Here is a 6,934-nt window from a genome sequence, read left to right on the forward strand (position 1 = left end):
AGGCCTCACCCCAATGCCTGTATTTATAGTGCAATGGAGGGAAGTTACTAGGTCCTCCTTCAAAGGGATAAATCCCTCCTTCAAAGGGATAGATCCTTTAGTCAAGGGATTAGCTCCTTCTCTTTTGGGATGCATGAACCACCTGAGAGCGAACAGTCCACGTCAAAATTCCTTCTAGAAAACTCTAGAATTAACCCAAAGTGAGTTTTTTAAGATAAAACTTGTGCCTTTGGACTTTCACAGGGGTCTGCACCTACACCGTTAGGAACAGAGCGGGTAGGTACGTAGCTTTTGTACACAGAAGGTGCGGGACCGCAGGTGACCATGAGAGAAAGTGCGGAACCAGAGTTACACTGATATTTAATGTCTTTCTCCCACTTCTAAAGCTTGATTTGAAGAGCTGAGGTCTTAGACTTGCTTAAGAGGACAGTACAAGTGATGATAGACCCATACTGACTGCAAATAATCATGGTGACGATATTTTTGTGTAACAAATTGCCCCCTAAAGTGCGAAGTCTGTAGTAGATGAGGATTTCATTTATCATATAGGAAGAGTGAAGTACTTTATCATTTCGAGGATCATCTTGTGGAGAGCCCGGTCGGAACCTGTAAAAACATTCAATGCAAGATATATATATGAAATCATATCATCGCTGAGGTAGGCATTCCCATACTCAGATCAAAACTAACTAGAAAACTATCTACTGCTCTGATATAGGAATGATCTTGTAACATCATAAGTATAGACTCGTGTGAACACAGTATGGACGCAGCCATCTGTTTATGAATAGTCCACAACATAATGAATAAAAAATTCCTCGCAGCCTGGATGGTAGAAACTAGATCCATGGTCTTCATTTCTACTTCCCGAAATAGTACGATTCTATCCATGCGAATAAATGTGTTGATGTCGAACATGGTAGAAACCACTTGATTACCAGTCAATGACGTAAACTGTTAATAAGTGTGAGAGAAACCACCAGTGACGTCAATGGCTCTCAAAGTACCCAGTACAATCCATGAGATGTGAGTAAATGTGTTGATGTCGAACATATCACGGAATCCTTCGATCAAAAGTCAATGATGTAAACTGTCATCAAAGGCGAGAAACCTACCATTGAGGCATGCAGATCTCAAGGTACTGACGATTTCTAGATCATCTTTCTAGATAATGAGCTGATGTTGATAGAAAGCGATCCGTCCTAGGCAAGCCCACAACACGAAATCATAGATCAAGTTGAAGAAATTTAGTTGCAAGGACTGACTCAGGGATGGTCAAGATGGATGACAGATATTTTGCAGATGAATGGCTTATTGGCAGCGACCTCTTGAACACATAACGACACGACAAATGGCTTGGTGACAATTGACCCAAAGTTAATACCCAAAAACTGGCTGAAGACTTTCAATGTGGTTTGATCAACTGTTAGGCAAAGGATTTCCCAACCCAGGAGAATAAAAGTGTCATGTTCAAGAGTGGTTACAAGGTATGACAAACACTCATTTTCCTCTCTTTTCCCCCACCATTTCTGGCAAGTACCTCTTTATTTTTGACAAGCTTGAGGAGGATAACATTTGCTTGATTATAAGCTCATCCTTCGGATGAGTCCAACTTAGTTTAGATTCGAACCCTAAGAAGGAGTGGTTCGTTCATGTTTGTAATTGAACAGGTCCTTTACTGTGAAATTTTAACGAGTCCAGTATAGGAGAAACTCGGCGTTTTTCAATTTTAGAGAGTCTGAAAAAACTTAAGAAGACTCCAGGGTTGACCTTTTTCGTAAATTTGTGTCTCCCAAGTTCGAAAAAGTATAAAATAATACTTGAGAGAACCGCTTGATATTTTACGACCAAGGAGTACTTTTCGTTATTAGTGTCACTGATCCGAAAAAGTAAAAAAGCGATCAACGACACGTCGTTTTATAACCAATATCGAATTCGAAAGGACAAAAATCCGGCAATCTTTTCATGTTTTTACGGTCGAAAAAGAGCTGTAAGTGGACCGTCTTTTAATTCCGTTTTAACGAGTGTAAAAGAAACGCTCGGCAATCTTCTCATATTTTAGGAGTCAGAAAAGGGCTTAAAGATGACTCTACTTGTTTTTTCGTTGAAAACGATAGATTTCACCTGAATAATCCTTTATTCTGCACAGAAACACAAACATTACTCATACCTGTTTGAAATGGATAAAAGCGTTGCAAAATACCTTTTGAAAGTGAAACATAAACAAATTTGTGATTTATTTACTCAAAAGACTTATAAAAAGGGCCTTTGTCAATTCATTTTTACCGTTCGAGTTTGGGTGAGAAAATAGTGCTTTTGCTCAGAAAACTTCCCGTGAAGATTGTGGAAAATCCAACCGTCGGAATCGAGCGCCGTCTTCTCCAGGTAAGCCACATCATCCTACTCTTCATTTTCAACCATTTAGTTTTTTGATTTAGTCCTTCATTTCATTTTCTGGGAGGGTTTTTAGGCGGAAAACCCGCGCGCGGGGGTCCGCAGGTTTACCATTGCGGACCCGCGGACCTCGACTTTTTCTCCATTGGGAAAAAGCTCGGGGTTTGCACCTTCCGTGTAGACAAAGTGCGTACCCATGCACTGTGTCTAACTTGGAGGGTGCGTACCCCGCCACAAGGGTTTTGAACCCAAAATTTCTCAAAAATGGACCAATCAAAAAGTTTTCTAGCAATTTAATTAATCTTTATACTTGATGCAGAGAGTATATCATGCTAGATTGGCGTGAACGAGAGCATGAGGACGTGGATACCGCCACATGGAATCATCAGCCTTCACTTGATGCTTTGAGGGCATGCAGACTGTACAAATTCTGGACCATTCCTGGCATGAGGGCTCAGGTGGATTTCTTACAGTGGCTGGTTGATAGATGGAGCATACAAGACCAATGTTTCTTCATTGCTGGGCACCGGCTCGAAATCGAGCCGGAGGACATTTATTTCTTGACTGGTTTTCATAAGAGAGGCGAAGACTTGACTCTATTCAGGACTAGGCCAGGTGGCCAGTCTGTCGATAGCCTCCGGCTAGAGTACTACAACAGCCAGGCTAAAGACAAAGGGATAGACATAAAGACCATATCCCATCCTGAGCTCATGGTGATTGCGTTTACCATCAACAGACTTTGCGGAGCTACCGCATTACATGTTGCCACCGAATCCCAGATGCGTATGGCAGTTGATTGCTTTCGAGGCACCATCTTCAACTGGTGCAATGCTGTGCTGGCCAATGTGAAAGGCCAACTGACCAGGGCCAAGAGTGGATGACTAAAGACCTTTGGTTATGGGGCTTTGGTCGTGAGTTTTGGCCTAGAGAGGGTTCCTATGCTGATCCCACAGCATCTTACTGTTGGAGCTGGGCTTCCTCGAGAGCCCAAACTGACGCGATGGGTCGCAGTCATGGCCCATCACCTATACGAGAGGACAGAAGTTGCTCGGTTCAAACTTGAGTATTTCCAATGGTTGGAAAACCAGGTCTTTTCCATTCAGGATTTCCCTTACGCTGGGATAGATTTCTGTGGTGACCCAGACATGGCTCTTCGACCAGGAGAGCAGTGGGACGAGTCAGGTAAAATCCTTTTCAAATTTTCCTATTTTATTTTCTTTTTATATTTTTCATCGTCTCAAAACTGATAGTAAAAATTTCAAATGCAGATGTGGGTCCACAGCGACCAGCCGCTCTCCAGCCTTTCGAGAGGAGGCAACCAGTTGCACCCGCGCCAGCCCCACAGGACGAATCAGCAGAGGTTTTGGCCGAGTTGGAGGGTCATCTTGAGCGCTTGACAGGGGATATTCCTGAGACCACTATAGATGACATTCCTCGTCGACTTCAGCGCTATGTGATTGGAGTCCCGGGACCTTTTAGGAGGTTCCTTTGCAAGGTGGCCCGGGCAGTGGTTTCTTATAGAGATCATCACCAGTGATAGGATGATCGCCTTTTGTGGGCACATGTGCCATTTTTGTTTTTGTACTTATCATTTTTGCCGGTCATAAGGTGTTTTTCAACCTATGATCGAAGACGATGTATTTTTTGACACACTCCTATATATATATATCACTATTACTGGCTTATCTTGTAAATCATGTTATGGAATGGTTTTAAATTTACATGTATGATTATTGCAAATGTCTATTTAACATTCGAGAAGCAATTGCATCTGCTAATGTATTTAAAGACCTTGGAATATGCTGATATTCAATGTAATCAAACTCACATTCCAAGAGATGCACTCTCAAAAATAATCTTAATAACACTGGATTTCTAATGGCATACACTCTATTAAGCTGTAATACAACGAGTTCAGAATCCAACCTCACTATCAAACTCTAAATCCCAAATGAAATAGATTCAGATAATAATTCAATCACTGCACTATACTCTGCAATGTTGTTTGTTGTTTGACCGAGGCTTACCCCATGCATAGAAACTAACTCGTCAGAGGGCGAATAGATAACCCAAGCTGTGGAAGAGATGTTCTGTGTATTACGACAAGCACCATCAGCAAATCCAATGTATGTTTGGAGAGGCATTGACATCTGCAATATCAAGAGTAAAACCAAGATAAGCAGGAATAATGACAGAAAAAACACTCTCTAAACTAAGCACACATTGTAAACTAAAACACACCAGCTAGAAAGAAAAACTATCCTAACTAAAATCTCCATACCCCATTCTTTTAAGCATAGTACCTCTTCAAGTAAAGGCCATTTTTGGGTTTACCCAAAGAGTCCCCATCAAAGTCTACCAATTCATAGGCCCCTTTTGCTAGCTTTTTCTTAACAATATAGGGACCATGCCACATAGGAACGAATTTCCCAGTGCCTAATTTATCATTAGCTTCATCATACAATAACACTAGGTCTCCTTCCGAAAAAATTTGAGGGGTCACATTCCGATCATACTGAGCTTTCATACGTTTTGCGTGAGTCTTGATCGCCAATGCAGCATCACGTCGATTCTCATCTAATTGAGCTAAGTATAACAAATGCTTTTCCTCTTCGGAAGTAGCTGGAAGTAACTCGATGGCCATTTGCAGTGATGGGATTTCGCACTCAATGGGTAACACAGCTTCCAAACCATAAACTAGTTGGAAAGGAGTGAACCCTGTTGATGTTTTTACTGAAGTTCGGTATGCCCAAAGCGCTGAAAATAGAATGTTGTGCCAATTTGACCGATGAATCCCAATGATTCATCGGATCATGATAACTAAAACTTTGTTGATGGACTCAACCAGACCATTTGCTTGTGGATAATAAGGAGTTGAACTATCGTGACGTAAACCAAGCTGGCCTATAAGTTTGGTCATCATAACGTTTCGAAAATGACGCCCATGATCAGTGATTATCGCTTGTGGGACACCAAACCTAGCAATTATATGATTGAACACGAAAATTGCAGCTGTCTTGCCATCTGCCTCGAATGTAGGCATCACCTCGGCCCACTTAGTAAAATAATCTACCGCAAGGATGATATACGCATGCCCCCCGGCCGAGTGAGGGTTACATGTAATAAAATCGATACCCCATTTGGCAAAAGGACCAACGGCAATTATAGGGTGGAGAGGAGCAGGTGGAGCACGCATCTTACGATCAAAAATCTGGCAGTTGTGGCATTTTCGGACCGCCGTAATACAATCTTTAAACAAGGACGGCCAGAAATAGCCAGCGCGCAATATCTTTTGGGCTGTGGCATACCCAGACATATGACCGCCACATGCTCCAGAGTGACAGTCATTTAGAACCCTTTCAGCTTCTTCATGAGTTAAGCAACGTCGAAAAATAGAGTCCGCCCCTTGGCGATAAAGAGTATCTCCAATAATTTTGAATTGTTGGGACTGGAAGCGAATTTTCCGACGTTCTGACCTTGAAATTTCTGGCCGAAAGGATTGGGTCTGGAGATAGATGATGATATCCCCATACCACGGATCTAAAGTGCTGATTAGAAACAAAGATTCGTCCACAATGGGCTCCTCTGCCACAGTTTCTGTGTCAGCACGCGGGAAGTCACACATTAACTCTGCAAAAACTAAAGATTTCTTAGACTTAGATTTCTCAAACTCCAAGTCGAACTCTTGCAGGATAACAATCCATTTAGAGTACTTGCCCCCTAGCAATTGTTTGGTCAAAATGTAGATCATAGGGTTGCAATCCGAAATTACCGTAGTTTTACGTAGTAAAATGTAGTGACGAAAATGTTGGACAGCTTGAACGGCTGCCAATGCCAATTTCTCCACATGTGAGTATTTTAGCTCAGTTGGATTTAACATGCGACTAAGGTAATATATCACATGTTCCGTTCTGAATTCATCTTCCTGAACTAAGACCATTCCAATAGTGGAATGGGAGGCGGGGAGATACAAAAAGTAATCCTGGTTGTAGTTGGGAGGATGCAACAACGGTGCATGGGTCAACGCGTGTTTGAGTGCATCAAAAGATTTCTGAGCTATCTGATCCCAAGAGAATTGAGTGTTCTATTTCAACAATCGTGTAAAACCCTTTGTAACCTCGGCATAGTTAGGAATGAATCGTCATAAAAAGTTTGCTTTCCCCTGCAAACTTTGGAGTTGGCGAAGACTCGAAGGAGGAGGCAAATTGATGATAGCTTCGACCTTCGAGGGATCAATGCGAATGCCGGCTTTCAAAACTACAAATCTTAGCAATTGACCTGTTTCTATATAGAAGACACATTTGTGTGGGTTCAACTGAATACGATAATGCCTACACCTCATAAAGATTGCTCGTAAATGGACGAGGTGATCAGCTCGATGTAATGAATGAGCAGGCAAGTCATCGAGATAGGGTTGCACAATGTGCTTGATGTCATGAAACGCATAAGACATCGCCCTCTGAAAAGTTGCTCCGGCATTCTTAAGCCCAAAAGGTAATTTGCAATAAGCAAACGTCCCCCATGGACAAATGAAAGTTGT

This window comes from Pinus tabuliformis, chromosome 1_2, assembly GCF_031772625.1.
Source record: "Pinus tabuliformis cultivar Carrire ecotype Pingquan chromosome 1_2, CPIR1, whole genome shotgun sequence".
Classification (NCBI taxonomy): domain Eukaryota; kingdom Viridiplantae; phylum Streptophyta; class Pinopsida; order Pinales; family Pinaceae; genus Pinus; species Pinus tabuliformis.